The following is a 17,328-nucleotide window of genomic DNA, read 5'->3' as shown; positions in this document are numbered from 1 at the left end:
ATATTTTCCTACTGCTGAATAGCAAAGGGCTAGAACGAAAGCACCGGTTCACATTCTCAGTAGTCACAGCGATAAACACTCACACACAAAAAGTATATAACAAAATCTCAGATACCGGACCAGTCATGTTTTTCTCAAAATGTCCTTGACCTTCTGTAGAATTATAGCTACATTTCAACTGTATTGTAAAATACTGTATCAGTAGATAAAATAACACAGACATCCCAAAGATCAAGCAAAACCAATTGAGCTTTTATCCTAGTAAATGATGTCATTCTACGTCATCCTTTCTTATTATCCCATACCAGGACGTTGTGATGCCAGCAGCGTGTCAAACACATTATATCCCATGACTCCTGAATCAACACAATGGTGGGTGGTCCTGATTGTCACTACCGAGACTTCTCTCTTCTGGTACAGACAAGAGAGACACTCAGAAGACCTCCTCTAGACAGAGAGAAGGGCAATTCCCTGTGTCCCTGAGACTCTGATTTTTCACTTTAAAAATGAATGTCAAACAAAAACCAATGGCTGCAAAGTTAAACAAACAATACAACTCTGCACAAGGACTAGTTTGAACAATTTCCACAGAACATTTTACAAAAACACATCTACTTGAAGAACAATGCAGTTGCAAAGTTTGGTAACAGAATGACGGTTTGTAATGTTTGTGCTATCATTCTGTTACCAAATTTTGCATCTGCACTGTTTTTCAAAGTAAATGTGTTTTTGTAAAAATGTGTTTGGAAAATGTTTTAATTAGCCACTGTGCATATAGTTGCATGGTGTGTTTAACTTTGCAGTCACTATGTTTTGTTGACATACATTTTAATGTGAAATATCGGAGTCTCAGTGTCACTCTGTTACCGTAGAATAACTGCATTATCCCTCTTCTGCTTGGCTCTTCAGTAATTTAAAATAGAAAGAGGGCTTTGTGCATAAAAATAAATGACAACAAGCAATTTTTTGATTTTGCCCATTAAACAATTGTGTGTGTGTGTGTGTGTGTGTGTATTCGTGTGTGTGCGCGTGTGAATCCGTCTTATCAGCTCACGTCAGATTGTTCTGTTTGTGTCTGGGATACTTGACAGAGACCGACACATAGCAGAGTCTGCATATTTGCTGGCTGTAATTGTATGAAGTTGATTTCTAAAACCCAGCACCAGTGCACATGTCCTCAGAGCATGCAGTTGAGACAGACTGCTACATAACAGGAGCTCAGAGACAAAATACCCCTGAATTAAACCAAGTCCCAGACCTTCTAATTTTAGCACGTTTCCAGAGACACTTACAGTAAACTGGCAGACCCAAACAACATGAATGTCACAACCTTTTCCCCACCCACATACTTTTCCAGGAATAACTGATGGGCAAAAGCTGGCTTGACAAACAGCCAAAATATAAATGACCAAGACATTTTTCCAGATTGCTCCAGTGATAGGGAATCAGAGTGGACTGTGGGAGCAATTTCAGAAGAAGCGTGTGTGTGTGAATCCCACAAGTGAGTGGAGAACCTATTCATTTCCTTGAAGTAAAACACATTAGCAGAGATCTAGTAGTATCTTAGTATCTCCGCTGTAGAATACATAAATGCCCGTTTCATTTTCCAAACACAAGCCCCTAGGACAGAACAGTGGCAGTAAGCTATTCGTGTCATTTCTTTGCTTTCGTCTTTGAAGAGATTAGTGGTACATACTGTATGGAAAAATGCCATGTTTCTCATTTAAATATTTTCAGTAATAAAACCGTAGTGCAGTGACTATGTTTATTAGTATAGGTAAAGAGCATTGTTTTGTACATAACAGAGGCAATAATTGTGAATGTGAATCTGAGGAGGGCTAATATCAAAAGTGATGACCATCCTATGATCTCTCCAGTGTTGGACAACTCCTCCTTAGCCTAAAACACTACGTGACACCTGTCCTTCACCGTGAACTGTTCAGCCAGCTGGCAGACTCCTTCGCCCATTTAACTATCCCATCCACTCCAGACCACGTCATTAAATTACCCCTGGAACTCTTGCGCCAATTGGTATTTTCTCAGTTAGAGACAACACATTATCTCAATGATTTGTAGTGACATTGAGCTCTGGACACCAAAATATCCAAAACAAAACATGAGGATTTTTTTTTCTTGTGCAAATACACAAGCATACAAACTTTCCCACAGTGTATGGTGGCTGTAAGTGACTGTCAAGGATCTCTGAGAATAGCGTATTTGTTCAGTGTCAGATGCTTGATTCAGACTTCTGACATAAACATGTGAGGCCTCTTACTGTTCCGCTGTCTCATTGCTGTTGACAGTCAGACAACGACACATTCATTTACTTGTCAAGCCATGACGTCGACATACAAAACGCAAGACATGCATTTTTAAGTACCATCCTTCTTTTACTTTCTAGACAAGCACACCAGGCTAAATGTACTTATTGTAGCCTATGCAATTTCATTATACAGAATATAATTTGGAGTTTTTAAAAGTACAGGATCATGGATGGTGGTATGCAGGATACTGTGTTAGTGCTCCTCTGAAGCCTTGTGCCACATTAATTGAAGAGCCCGCCCATTTAAGCCTATATAACTGACTTATGTTCGTCAGACATTTATTTCACAAGCTATAAACTCTCTCCATGGTCACCACTCTCACCAAGACATTGATGAAGTGATCACGTGCAGTGTTTCCCTGAAGACGTTTTGCTATGTCTATCATTCACCATAAGGGAATCACTCAGATTCCCCGTTGTTCTTCAACATTCTGCTGTAACGTATCTAAAGGGGATAACCTCTCAAGGAAATTGAAGTGCCCCCCCCCCCATTTTTTGCAATTAAGGTCTACTAAGGTCTACAATTTTTGCAATTAAACACTCTAGGGTAGCACAATGGTTTAGCCGGAGGACAGCTAGTTTCAGGCCTCCTCTGGGATCATTGACTTCAATACAAAACCTTGGAGGTTCATTATTCTCAATCCCTTCCATAGACTACCTATCTGGCCGGCTTGCCGGATCTACCTGGCCGGCTGGCCAGCCCACCATATCCGGACTTATCTGGCCATCCAGGTAGGATCCGGATAGGGCCGGCCAGATTGGACTGACCGGACCCAAGGTCCCACCTCCACACAGCGTTGAGGACCTGTCCCATCTGGCATAGAATGACCGGATAGGGTTAGCTGGCCAGATTGGACCGACTGGCCGGCCGGCCTTACAAGGTCCCATCCGGACCTATCTGGCTGGCAGGTCGGACCGGACTTCCAGATGACGTTCTCCAACCTATCAGAGCTTTTGCAGCATGAACTGACAATTTTTATTTATCCGTTATTTTACCAGGTAAATTGACTGAGAACACATTCCCATTTGCAGCAATGACCTGGGGAATAGTTACAGGGGAGAAGAGGGGGATGAATGAGCCAATTGTAAACTGGGGATTCTTAGGTGACCGTGATGGTTTGAGGGCAAGATTGGGAATTTAGCCAGGACACCAGGGTTAACACCCCTACTCTTACGATAAGTGCCATGGGATCTTTAATGACCTCAGAGAGTCAGGACACCCGTTTAATATCCCATCCGAAAGACAGCACCCTACACAGGGCAGTGTCCCCAATCACTGCCCTGGGACATTGGGATATTTTTTTAGACCATAGGAAAGAGTGCCTCATACTGTCCCTCCAACACCACTTCCAGCAGCATCTGGTCTCCCATCCAGGAACTGACCAGGACCAACCCTGCTTAGCTTCAAAAGCAAGCCAGCAGTGGTACGCAGGGTGGTATGCTGGGGACATGTCCACCCAATCAAAGGATCAGAGAATGAATCCAGTACTAAAAGCATACGCTAAAGCTAGCTAGCACCACAGTGCATAAAATGTGGTGAGTAGTTGACTCAAAGAGAAAAAGACAATAGTTGAAGAGTTTTAAACAAAGGAGAAGTGAGAGCAAGAGTGAGAGAGATTTTTTTCACTTTCACTTACTTAGCTAGCGAATGCAGCTGGCTAGTTTAGCCTACATAAACACCCGGCTCAAACAGAGATGGATGCTATATTAGCTAGATGGCTATGGCTATCCAGCACTGGAACTTTCCAAGTCAAGGTTTTATTAATTTATTACCAACGAGCCCGCCGGTGTAACTGCTAACTGCTTGCTGTACACTGTACTGCATGATTGTAGCGGGTTTACTAAAGCGTTAGTTCTAGTAGCTATGTTGACTATGACGTTAGCTAATATGGTGACAACAATGGAGGCTGTATATAGGGGTAAGCCGTTATGGTATGAAGGTTTGGCTTGGAAAGGTTTTTTCCCTGGTCACAGACAGCTGTTGTGTTGTACACTGAAGTCCACAAGCGAAGAAAAAAGGTGAGAGGAGGAGAGCGCGTAGATGTGAGAAATAATTAAACAACGAGCAAAGTGATCATGCTGTTTGTATGTTGCTGCTATGAAAGTGAACTGTATGTGATGGTGATCAGGGGAGTATTCATTCCGACGATTCTGTTGAAAAAAACATTCTTAAATGGAAGCAAACAGATCAAAAACGGGGATAAAAATACCTGAATTTGTGCAATAGAAATGATTACACCCTAGATCAGCTAGATGCAGGCAAGAGTGTGCAAGGCGGTATTCAATGTGTCACTGTCTGTCACATTGATTACTCACATTTTTACACCTACGTGGTAAACTTTCATTAATAAGCTAGGTTGTAGCAACCTCATGATGGGTATAGGGAAAATGTTTGTATCATGTAGTTGCCTAAACCTATCGCTGTTACATTGAGCTGGGTGAATGGAATGTGAGTGACAGTCATCCAACATGCTGTAATAGAAATAAGGCCATGCGCATAAAAAATAAATAATCGTCTTCCCTAATCTTAAACGGCACTGACCGCCCCTGATGTACATGGACTGTACAAAACATTAGGAACACCTGCTCTTTCCATGACATAGATTAACCAGGTGAAAGCTATGATCTCTTGTTAAATTGACTTCAATCAGTGTAAATGAAGGAGAGGAGATGGGTTAAAGAAGGATTGTGTATGTGTGCCATTCAGATGGTGAATGGACAATACAAAATATGTAAGTGCCTTTGAAAGAGATATGGTAGTAGGTGCCAGGCGCTCCAGTTTTAGTGTGTCAAGAACTGCAACGCTGCTCGGTTTTTCACGCTCAACAGTTTCCAAGAATGGTCCACCACCCAAAGACATCCAGCCAACTTGACACAACTGTGGCAACATTCTTATGGGACACCTTGTATAATCCATGCCCCGACGAATTGAGTATGTTCTGAGGGCAAAATGGGGTGCAACTCAATATTAGGAAGGTGTTCCTAATGTTTTGTACACTCAGTATACAAAGGCAACTAGGCAACAGTCACTTCGCTCTATCCCAGGCAAATGACTAGTGACACGAGTGACAGTCATTTCAAATATCATCCCATCACATTCAAGTCGGAGAGAGAAAACCGTCTTTGTGTATGAAGCCTTACAGAGGATGGAGACAGATTATCTTTGAAAATATGATTGAACTTTGCAGAGAAGAATTTCAAAGAAATTAGGCCATTAAAGAGTAGGCTAAGCCTGAAGGAATCACATTAATCTACAGTTAGATAAAGCTGGATGTCAAAGGAACGGAGGCTCCGTCGTTCTGATTCCCTGTTAAAAGAAAAAGCTCTAATTTACTGATTCAGTCTAAATTAGAGCTTTACTTACTTACAGCATCTCACAATGGCAACCATGTGGCACATTTAATGTTAAGCTGCTGTAAAAATGACCATCAATATCTTCATGTACAGTATGCTTATTAGGAATGTGCTCTGCTGTGTGTATCCTCCTGTATCGAGGCAGAGTAGAGCTGCAAAGATTTTTTTGCTGAATTAGTGTTTGGCCCAGATTTCACTTATGACATCATTGAGTCCGGGGATTACTGTTTTGTGTGGAGTGATTTTCTCTCCAATATCTCCCACTGACATGATGTCAAACTGACACGTAGGTAGTATTATGGAACAAAAACACACACCCCCCCACACAGAGGCACCGCAACGCATCAACAGACCGATACCTTATAGATTCTGTGCACGTGCACGCGCACACGCACACGCACACACACACACACACACACACACACACACACACACACACACACACACACACACACGTCTGTGCTCCAGACGGCTGGTTAGCTCAGTTGGAGCCCAGAACCCGTTGCATTGTCTCATTTATCCCTGGCCCCCCATCAATACAAAAACACAGCCTAGGGCCACATGAGCTCAGAACGCCCACCAGTGCCAAAGAGCATCGCCCCACCACACAGACACGCACTTTCCACAGGGGAAAAACAACACGGTTGACAGGTTAATGCATACATTGTGGAGCTGTTAGATAGATATAATTGCAAATCGTTACAAATGGATGTTTTTCTAAAGGCCCGTTGGTGTGGATGGATGTGGACCCATACTAGAATAGTGAATGAATTATAATGGGGTTGTATTGATAGCAGGATTGGAAGCACTTCCATTTGTTTGCATTAACTCACATTGGTCGATTGTGAACAACCATTACAATACAAATCCCCATAGGTCTCAAAGACATTTACTGGCGCTACATAATGGTTAACCCCGGGGAAAAACTGTCAAAGCCAAAACAGAATATCATTATGCCTGGATGATGTTGAAGTGTAAAGGATGCAAGGGAAATTAGTGATAAGTGACTATGCTACATGTAATATCAGTCTAGTGACCTTCATGCAGAGGATGGTATGCGGCTTCAGTGTAGATCTATATTGCACATGGACAATGACGTGTAGCATAGCTATTTAGATTAATATAATTGATGGAAGCTCATAGACTAAGAGTGTATAAAACATTAGGGCATGGACTCTACAAGGTGTTGAAAGCGGTGCCTGGAGCGGTCTTCTAGTGAGGCTTCGGATGTGCGCACATCACCCACCACTTCAGAGTATATTACTCGCTAATGTCCAGTCCCTAGTTAACAAAGTCAACGAAATTAGGGCAAGAGTTGCTTTCCAAAGAGATATATGGGATTGTAACATACTCTGTTTCACAGAGACATGGCTAGCTGGGGACATGCTGTCGGAGTCCGTACAGCCAACAGGATTGTCAGTGCATCACACCGACAGGAACAAACATCTCTTCGGTAAGAAGAAGGGCGGAGGTGTATGTTTCATGAGTAACGACTCATGGTGTAATTGTAACAACATACAATAACTCAAGCCCTTTTGTTCACCTGACCTAAAATTCCTGACAATCAAATGCTGACCATATTATCTCCCAAGGGAACTCTCCTCGGTTAGCCGTGTATATCCCCCCCGCAAGCGGATACCAAGATGGCCATCAAGGAACTTCACTGGACTTCATGCAAACTGGAAACCATATATCATGAGGCTGCATTTATTGTTGCTGGGGATTTCAACAAAGCTAATCTGAGAACAAGGCTACCTAAATTCTATCAGTATATCGATTGCAGCACAGGAGCAAGTAACACACTTGACCACTGCTACTTCCTCGATGTATACAAGGCACTCGAGTCCCCGCCATCCTTTTGGCAAATCTGACCATGACTCCATCTTGTTGCTCCCCTCCTATAAGCAGAAACTAAAACAGGAAGCACCCGTGTTTAGGTCTATCCAACGCTGGTCTGACCAATTGAATTGCACGCTTCAAGATTGAATCGATCACATGGACACAGATATGTTCCAGGTAGCCTCAGACAATAACATTGACATATGCGCTGACTCGGTGAGCGAGTTTATAAGGAAGCGTATCGGAGATATTGTACTCACTGTGACTATTAAAACCTTCCCTAACCAGAAACCGTGGCTTGATGGCAGCATTCGTGCAACTGAAAGCACATACCACGGCATTTAATAATGGCAAGGCGACTGGAAACATGACCGAATACAAACAGTGTAGTTATTCCCTTCATAAGGCAATCAAACAAGCAAAGCGTCAGGATAGAGACAAAGTGGAGTCGCAATTCAACGGCTCAAACACGAGACGTATGTGGCAGCGTCTACAGACAATCACCATTTACAAAAAGAAAACCAGCCCGTCACGGACGTCTTGCTCCCAGACAAATTAAACAACTTCTTTAATCGCTTTGAGGACAATACAGTGCCAACGACACGGCCCGCTACCAAAGACTGTGGGCTTTCATTCTCTGTGGCCAACATGAGTAAAACATTTAAACGTGTTAACCCTCGCAAGGCTGCCGGCCCAGAAGGCATCCCTAGCTGTGTATTCAGAGCATGAGCAGACCTGCTGGCTGGTGTGTTTACGGACATATTCAATCAATCCCTATGCCAGTCTGCTGTCCCCACATGCTTCAAGATGGCCACCATTGTTCCTGTTCCCAAGAAAGCTAAGGTAAATGAACTAAATGACTATCGCCCCGTAGCACTCACTCCTGTCATCAGGAAGTTCTTTGAGAGACTAGTCAAGGATCATATCACCTCCTCCCTACATGTTACCTTAGACCCACTTCAATTTGCTTACCACCCCAATAGGTTCACAGACGATGCAATCGCCATCACACTGCACACTGCCCTATCCCATCTGGACTAGAGGAATACCTATGTAAGAATAATGTTCATTGACTACATCTCAGCGTTCAACACCAAACTCATCATTAACCTTGAGACCCTGGGTCCTGTGCAACTTGAGATCCCCTGTGCAACTGGGTCCTGGACTTCCTGACGGACCGCCCACAGGTAGAGAAGGTAGGAAACAACATCTCCACTCCGCTGATCCTCAACACTGGGGCTCCACAAGGGTGCGTTCTCAGCCCTCTCCTGTACTCCATGTTCACCCATGACTTTGTGGTTATGCACGCCTCCAACTCAATCATCAAATTTGCAGACAGCACTACAGTGGTAGGCTTGATTACCAACAATGATGAGACAGCCTACAGAGAGGTGGTGAGGGACCTTGGAGTGTGGTGTCAGAAAAATACCCTCTCACTCAATGTCAGAAAAACAAAAGAGATGATCGTGGACTTCAAGAAACGGCAAAGGAAGCACCCCCTATCCACATCGACGGGACAGCAGTGGAGAATGTCGAAAGTTTTAAGTTCCTAAGTGTACATATCATCGACAAACTGAAATGGTCCACGCACACAGACAGTGTGGTGAAGAAGGCGCAACAGGAGGTTGATTTTTTGGGGGATTGTCACTGAAAATCCTCACAAACTTTTATAGGTGCACAAATGTCAAGCTATTTTTTATTTTTTATTTTACCTTTATTTAACCAGGTAGGCTAGTTTAGAACAAGTTCTCATTTACAACTGCGACCTGGCCAAGATAAAGCATAGCAGTGTGAACAGACAACAACACAGAGTTACACATGGAGTAAACAATAAACAAGTCAATAACAGAGTAGAAAGAAAAAAAGAGTCTATATACATTGTGTGCAAAAGGCATGAGGAGGTAGGCGGATAATTACAATTTTGCAGATTAACACTGGAGTGATAAATGATCAGATGGTCATGTGCAGGTAGAGATACTGGTGTGCAAAAGAGCAGAAAGGTACATAAATATAAACAGTATGGGGATGAGGTAGGTAAATTGGGTGGGCTATTTACCGATGGACTATGTACAGCTGCAGCGATCAGTTAGCTGCTCAGATAGCAGATGTTTGAAGTTGGTGAGGGAGATAAAAGTCTCCAACTTCAGCAATTTTTGCAATTCGTTCCAGTCACAGGCAGCAGAGAACTGGAAGGAAAGGCGGCCAAATGAGGTGTTGGCTTTAGGGATGATCAGTGAGATACACCTGCTTGAGCGCGTGCTACAGGTGGGTGTTGCCATCGTGACCAGTGAACTGAGATAAGGCGGAGCTTTACCTAGCATGGTCTTGTAGATGATCTGGAGCCAGTGGGTCTGGCGACGAATATGTAGCGAGGGCCAGCCGACTAGAGCATACAGGTCGCAGTGGTGGGTGGTATAAGGTGCTTTAGTAACAAAACGGATGGCACTGTGATAAACAGCATCCAGTTTGCTGAGTAGAGTATTGGAAGCTATTTTGTAGATGACATCGCCGAAGTTGAGGACCGGTAGGATAGTAAGTTTTACTAGGGTAAGTTTGGTGGCGTGAGTGAAGGAGGCTTTGTTGCGGAATAGAAAGTTGACTCTAGATTTTATTTTAGATTGGAGATGTTTGATATGAGTCTGGAAGGAGAGTTTACAGTCTAACCAGACACCTAGGTACTTATAGATGTCCACATATTCTAGGTCGGAACCATCCAGGGTGGTGATGCTAGTCGGGCGTGCAGGTGCAGGCAGCGAACGGTTGAAAAGCATGCATTTGGTTTTTACTAGCGTTTAAGAGCAGTTGGAGGCCACGGAAGGAGTGTTGTATGGCATTGAAGCTCATTTGGAGGTTAGATAGCACATTGTCCAAGGAAGGGCCAGAAGTATACAGAATGGTGTCGTCTGCGTAGAGGTGGATCAGGGAATCGCCCGCAGCAAGAGCAACATCATTGATATATACAGAGAAAATAGTTGGCCCGAGAATTGACCCCTGTGGCACCCCCATAGAGACTGCCAGAGGACCGGACAACATGCCCTCCGATTTGACACACTGAACTCTGTCTGCAAAGTAGTTGGTGAACCAAGCAAGGCAGTCATTAGAAAAACCGAGGCTACTGAGTCTGCCGAGAAGTATATTGTGATTGACAGATTCGAAAGCCTTGGCCAGGTCGATGAAGACGGCTGCACAGTACTGTCTTTTATCGATGGCGGTTATGATATCGTTTAGTACCTTGAGCGTGGCTGAGGTGCACCCGTGACCGGCTCGGAAACCAGATTGCACAGCGGAGAAGTTACGGTGAGATTCGAGATGGTCAATGATCTGTTTGTTGACTTGGCTTTCGAAGACCTTAGATAGGCAGGGCAGGATGGAAATATGTCTGTAACAGTTTGGGTCCAGGGTGTGTCCCCCTTTGAAGAGGGGGATGACTGTGACAGCTTTCCAATCCTTGGGGATCTCAGACGATATGAAAGAGAGGTTGAACAGGCTGGTAATAGGGGTTGCGACAATGGCGGCGGATAGTTTCAGAAATAGAGGGTCCAGATTGTCAAGCCTAGCTGATTTGTATGGGTCCAGGTTTTGCAGCTCTTTCAGAACATCTGCTATCTGGATTTGGGTAAAGGAGCTGGGGAGGCTTGGGCGAGTAGCTGCGGAGGGGGGGGGGGGGGGGGGGGGTGGAGCTGTTGGCCGAGGTTGGAGTAGCCAGGAGGAAGGCATAGCCAGCCATTGAGAAATGCTTGTTAACCTCTTCAACCTATGGGGGCGCTATGTCATTATTGGATTAAAAAACGTGCCCGTTTTAAGCGCAATATTTTGTCACGAAAAGATGCTCGACTATGCATATAATTGGCAGCTTTGGAAAGAAAACACTCTGACGTTTTCAAAACTGCAAAGATATTATCTGACTGTCCCAGAACTGATGCTACAGGCGAAACCAAGATGAAACTTCAAACAGGAAATGAGCAGGATTTTTGAGGCTCTGTTTTACTATCGTCTCCTTATATGGCTGTGAATGTGCCGTGAACGAGCTTATGCTCTCTGCCGTTCGTCCAAGATGTCTGCAGCATTGTGACGTATTTGTAGGCATATCATTGGAAGATTGGCCATAAGAGACTACATTTGCCAGGGGTCCGCCCGGTGTCCTTTGTCTCAGTTGGTGCGTAATTCTCAGTGGCAATCATTTTACCATGCGATTCAGAGGGAGAAGCACTCTTCCAGGAACGATACATCATTGAAGAGATATGTGAAAAACACCTTGAGGATTGGTTCTAAACCAGGTTTGCCATGTTTCAGTCGATATTATGGAGTTAATTTGGAAAAAAGTTTGGCGTTTGGATAACTGAATTTTCATTTTTTTTTGGTAGCCAAACATGACGCAGAAAACGGACCGATTTCTCCTGCACAAATAATCTTTCAGGAAAACTGAACATTTGCTATCTAACTGAGAGTCTCCTCATTGAAAACATCCGAAGTTCTTCAAAGGTAAATGATTTATTTGAATGTTTTTCTGGTTTTTGTGAAAATGTTGCCTGCTAATGCTAACGCTAAATGCTAATGCTAAATGCTAACGCTAAATGCTAGTTTGCTATGGTTGAGAAGCATATTTTTGAAAATCTGAGATGACAGTGTTGTTAACAAAAGGCTAAGCTTGAGAGCTAGCATATTGATTTCATTTCATTTGCGATTTTCATGAATAGTTAACGTTGCGTTATGGTAATGAGCTTGAGGCTGTATTCACGATCCCGGATCCGGGATGGCTCGCCGCAAGAAGTTAAAGTTTTCGATAATCATGGATTTATCGGTGGTGACCGTGTTATCTAGCCTCAGTGCAGTGGGCAGCTGGGAGGAGATGCTCTTGGACTTTACAGTGTCCCAGAACTTTTTGGAGTTAGAGCTACAGGATGCAAATTTCTGCTTGAAGAAGCTGGCCTTTGCTTTCCCGACTGACTGCGTGTATTGGTTCCTGACTTCCCTGAACAGTTGCATATCGCGGGGACTATTCGATGCTATTGCAGTCCGCCACAGGATGTTTTTGTGCTGGTCGAGGGCAGTCAGGTCTGGAGTGAACCAAGGGGTATATCTGTTCTTAGTTCTGCATTTTTTGAACGGAGCATGCTTATCTAAGATGGTGAGGAAGTTACTTTTAAAGAATGACCAGGCATCCTCAACTGACGGGATGAGGTCAATATCATTCCAGGATACCCGGGCCAGGTCGATTAGAAAGGCCTGCTCGCAGAAGTGTTTTAGGGAGCGTTTGACAGTGATGAGGGGTGGTTGTTTGACTGCGGACCCGTAGTGGATACAGGCAATGAGGCAGTGATCGCTGAGATCCTGGTTGAAGACAGCAGAGGTGTATTTGGAGGGCCAGTTGTTCAGGATAACGTCTATGAGGGTGCCCTTGTTTACAGATTTAGGGTTGTACCTGGTGGGTTCCTTGATGATTTGTGTGAGATTGAGGGAATCTAGCTTAGATTGCAGGACTGCCGGGGTGTTAAGCATATCCCAGTTTAGGTCACCTAACAGAACAAACTCTGAAGCTAGAGGCGGGGCGATCAATTCACAAATGGTGTCCAGGGCACAGCTGGGAGCTGAGGGGGGTCGGTAAAGCAGGCGGCAACAGTGAGAGACTTATTTCTGGAGAGTAATTTTTAAAATTAGTAGTTCGAACTGTTTGGGTATGGACCTGGAAAGTATGGCATTACTTTGCAGGCTATCTCTGCAGTAGACTGCAACTCCTCCCCCTTTGGCAGTTCTATCTTGACGGAAAATGTTATAGTTGGGTATGGAAATCTCAGAATTTTTGGTGGCCTTCCTAAACCAGGATTATATTACCGCCTGGTATGGCAACTGCACCGCCCACAACCGTAAGGCTTTCCAGAGAGTGGTGCAGTCTGCACAATGTATCACCGGGGACAAAACTACCTGCCCTCCAGGACACCTACAACACCCGATGTCACAGGAAGGCAAAAAATATCATCAAGGACAATAACCACCTGAGCCACTGCTTGTTCACCCTGCTTCCATCCAGCAGGTGAGGTCAGTACAGGTGCATCAGAGCTGGGACAGAGAGATTGAAAAATAGCTTCTAACTCAAGGCCATCAGACTGTTAAACAGCCATCACTAGCACAGAGAGGCGGCTGCCTACCTACAGACTTGATATCATTTGCCACTTTAATAAATGGAACACAAGTCACTTTTATAATGCCACTTTAAGAATGTTTACATATCTCACATTATCAATCTCATATGTATATACTGTATCCTTCACTATCTATTCTTTACTATTTATTGCATCTTAGCTGCTATGTCATTGCTCATCCATATATTTTATACTTATATATTCTCATCCCAATGTGCATTAGTTTTTTTTGTGGAATTGTTAGATATGACCTGTTTGATACTGCTGCATTGTTGGATCTAGAAGCATAAGCAATTCGCTACACTCGCAATTACATCTGCTAACCATGTGTACTGTATGTGACCAGGAAGGCTGGCCCATGTTGACTCCAATGCTACACGGAGTTGTGTCAAGTTGGCTGGATGTCCTTCGGGTGGCGGACCATTATTAATACACACAGGAAACTGTTGCGAAACCCAGCAGCGTTGCAGTTCTTGACACACTCAAACCTTTGCGCCTGGCACCTACTACCATACCCCGTTCAAAGGCACTTAAATCTTTTGTCCTGCACATTCACCCTCTGAATGGCACACATACACACACATCCACACATCCAGCACATATACACAATCCATCTCAATTGTCTTAAGGCCTGATGTAGGCTGAGAGCCCACACCCAGGAACCAAATATAGGGGAGAGATAATTATACTTGACAAAAATATAAATTCAACATGCAACAATTGAAAAGATTTTACTGAGATGCAGCTGATATGAATCAGTCGTTTGAAATAAATTCATTAAGCCCTAATCTATGGATTTCATATGACTAGGAATACAGATATGCGTCTGTTGGTAACAGAAACTTTTTTTTAAATGGGCCTCACAACAAGCCTCAGGATCTCGTCACAGTATTTCTGTGCATTAAAATTGCCATAGATAAAATTAAATTGTGTTCGTAGTCTGTATCTTACATCTGCCCATATCATAACCCCACCGCCACCATGAGGTACTCTGTTCACAACGTTAATGTGGCCCTAGGCTGTGACAAGACAATTAGATAAGATGGCGCCGAAGAGCAAAGAAGATGGCCAATGTTTTACATGCTCCTGACCAACTGTGCTATTTTGTTAGTTTCTTTGCAGTATTTGTAACTGATGTTTTTACTTATTTTGTACATAATGTTGCTGCTACCGTCTCTTATGACCGAAAAAATAAATTCTGGACATCAGAACAGCGATTACTCACGGATATACTGCTTTACCGGGAACAGGCCCAAATCCCTGTCATTTGCGTGAAGAAAAAACGGAGGAAAAGGGGATGCAGGCAGGACTGCCTTCTGAGAATCCGTAGGCGAGCGAGTAAACTCCCACTGCCATCCGTTCTACTGAATAAAGTGCAATCATTGGAAAATAAAATTGATGACCTACATTATTAAGACATTAAAACATTAAAAACTGTAATATCTTATGTTTCACCGATTCGTGGCTGAACGACGACACGGATAATATAGAGCTGGCGGAATTATCCATGCACCGGCAGAACAGAGAAGCTACGTCTGATAAGACGAGGGGTATGGGTGTTTGTCTATTTGTTAATAACAGCTGGTGCACGATGTCTAATATTAAAGAAGTCTCGAGGTATTGCTTGCCTGAGGTAGAGTACCTTATGATAAGCTGTAGACCACACTATCTACCAAGAGTTATCATCTTGTCATGACTGTACTGATCAGGTTAGGTTACAGGAGACCACAACCCTACAGATTATCTCTCAACCCCAACAGAGGAGGAGAGATCTAGGGGTCTGAAGATGTGGGGGGGGGGTTTATGACCCCTCACACCCCTGATAAATCTCAGGCCACAGACAAATTCCTTTGTCCTGTTACTATGGAGAACCAGCCTCAGAACATTAAACATGAAATAAAGGGACTTTGGAACAATGGTTTCCGTCAGCCACAATGGTGGTCATGACGATAGATGGAATATGAAAATGTATGTAATTTCTGTTTTGTTAATAGATTACGTTTTTATGAAAACATTTTAACGTTAAGAGTTTTCCTAGTATATGTTTGATGTTTATACATTGTACGTTGTGTGGAAAATGTCCAAATCAAAGAGAATGTTTTGGTAAAGATGAAATGTGAAGTTAGTTGTCTAAAATTGGATTTGAGTCAAATCTAGACCTTGCCCTTAATTTGGTACGCCCAGAGAATTTCCCTAAAGGCGGTTACGCCCACTTTTGACCCAAGGGTATAAACACCACCTAGCCTCCACTCCCCATCGAATCGTGGTATCTACACTGTTTCATTCGTATGCTGTGAGCTCTGAGCTACAGAGCTGTCTGTCCTCAGAAAAGCCCTTCCAGAGCAAGGGCGAGGGAACAGACTCCTAAGCCAAAAGGACACTGACATCGTGAGGACAACCAGAGAGTTGTGCTGGAGAAGTGTGTCAATGAGCAGCCTGAACGGTCCACGTGGAGAATCCACGGAGACCTTCCCCACGTAATTACATCATTATATTTTGACCCATAAGAGTGGCAGTTTGGGGCAAGGCTAGGGTTAGAATAAACATAGCTGACAAATTCACCCAAATGTATATTTCTCTCGTGTACTTTCTCTTTTTCTCTCTCTTTTAAATCCCCATTTTGGGTAACACGCGGCATAGTGTGTTGGCCCGTTATTCTAAGTTCTAATCAATAGCCTAGAATGTGTTTTTGTGTATGTGTATCTTTTATCATAATTTTAGCTTTCTAGTAAATAAATACTTAACTAAGATTGGTGTGGTAGGAACTCATTGGTGAGACCCGGGTCAGTGCAGATTCCCGGATTATGCGACATTCAGAATGAGACTGTCGAGGTAACTGATTAATTAGCAGCTGTTGTAAAATCGATATTCTGATATTCTTTGAGTTAATTTGGGAAATAGAAACTCAATAAAACTAATTTTCCCATGGTGCCCCAAGTTAATGAGTTAATAATTGCTTGATTCAGTTAATCACGCAATTAGTAACCTTTAATCATTCGATGAGCAACAGTCACATTAACTAATACAGCGTCACGACAATCTATATTATTCATAGCCGTCTATTTACCACCACAGACCGATGCTGGCACTAAGACCGCACTCAACCAACTCTATAAGGCCATAAGCAAACAATAAAATGCTCATCCAGAAGCGGCGCTCCTAGTGTCAGGGACTTAAACTGAAATCAGCTTCCCAAATTTTTTACCAGCATGTCACATGTGCAACCAGAGGAGAAAAAACTGTAGACCACCTTTACTCCACACACAGAGATGCATACAAAGCTCTCCCATGCCATCCATTTGGCAAATCTGACCATAATTCTATCTTCCTGATTCCTGCTTACAAGCAAAAACTAAAGCAGGAAGTACCAGTGACTCACTCAATACGGAAGTGGTCAGATGACATGGATGCTACACTACGGGACTGTTTTGCTAGCACAGACTGGAATATGTTCCGGGATTCATCCAATGGCATTGAGGAGTATACCATCTCAGTCATCGGCTTCATCAATAAGTGCATCGACGACACCCACAGTGACAGTACGTACATATCCCAACCAGAAGACATGGATTACAGGCAATATCCGCATCGAGCTAAAGGCTAGAGCTGCCACTTTCAAGGAGTGGGACACTAATCCGGACGCTTATAAGAAATTCTGCTATACCCTCAGAC

General features: G+C 43.5%; 1 protein-coding gene across 1 annotated transcript in view; it reads right to left on the bottom strand.

The window, feature by feature from the left end:
* Positions 1-17,328, bottom strand: part of LOC115135038 (ankyrin-3-like) — a 164,027-nt gene that overhangs the window by 65,646 nt on the left and 81,053 nt on the right. The window lies entirely within an intron of this gene.

The sequence above is a fragment of the Oncorhynchus nerka genome, linkage group LG10 (assembly GCF_034236695.1).
Source record: "Oncorhynchus nerka isolate Pitt River linkage group LG10, Oner_Uvic_2.0, whole genome shotgun sequence".
NCBI classification, from domain to species: domain Eukaryota; kingdom Metazoa; phylum Chordata; class Actinopteri; order Salmoniformes; family Salmonidae; genus Oncorhynchus; species Oncorhynchus nerka.
The sequence above is the reverse complement of the archived record's forward strand: the minus strand, read 5'-3'. Positions and strand labels throughout refer to the sequence as shown.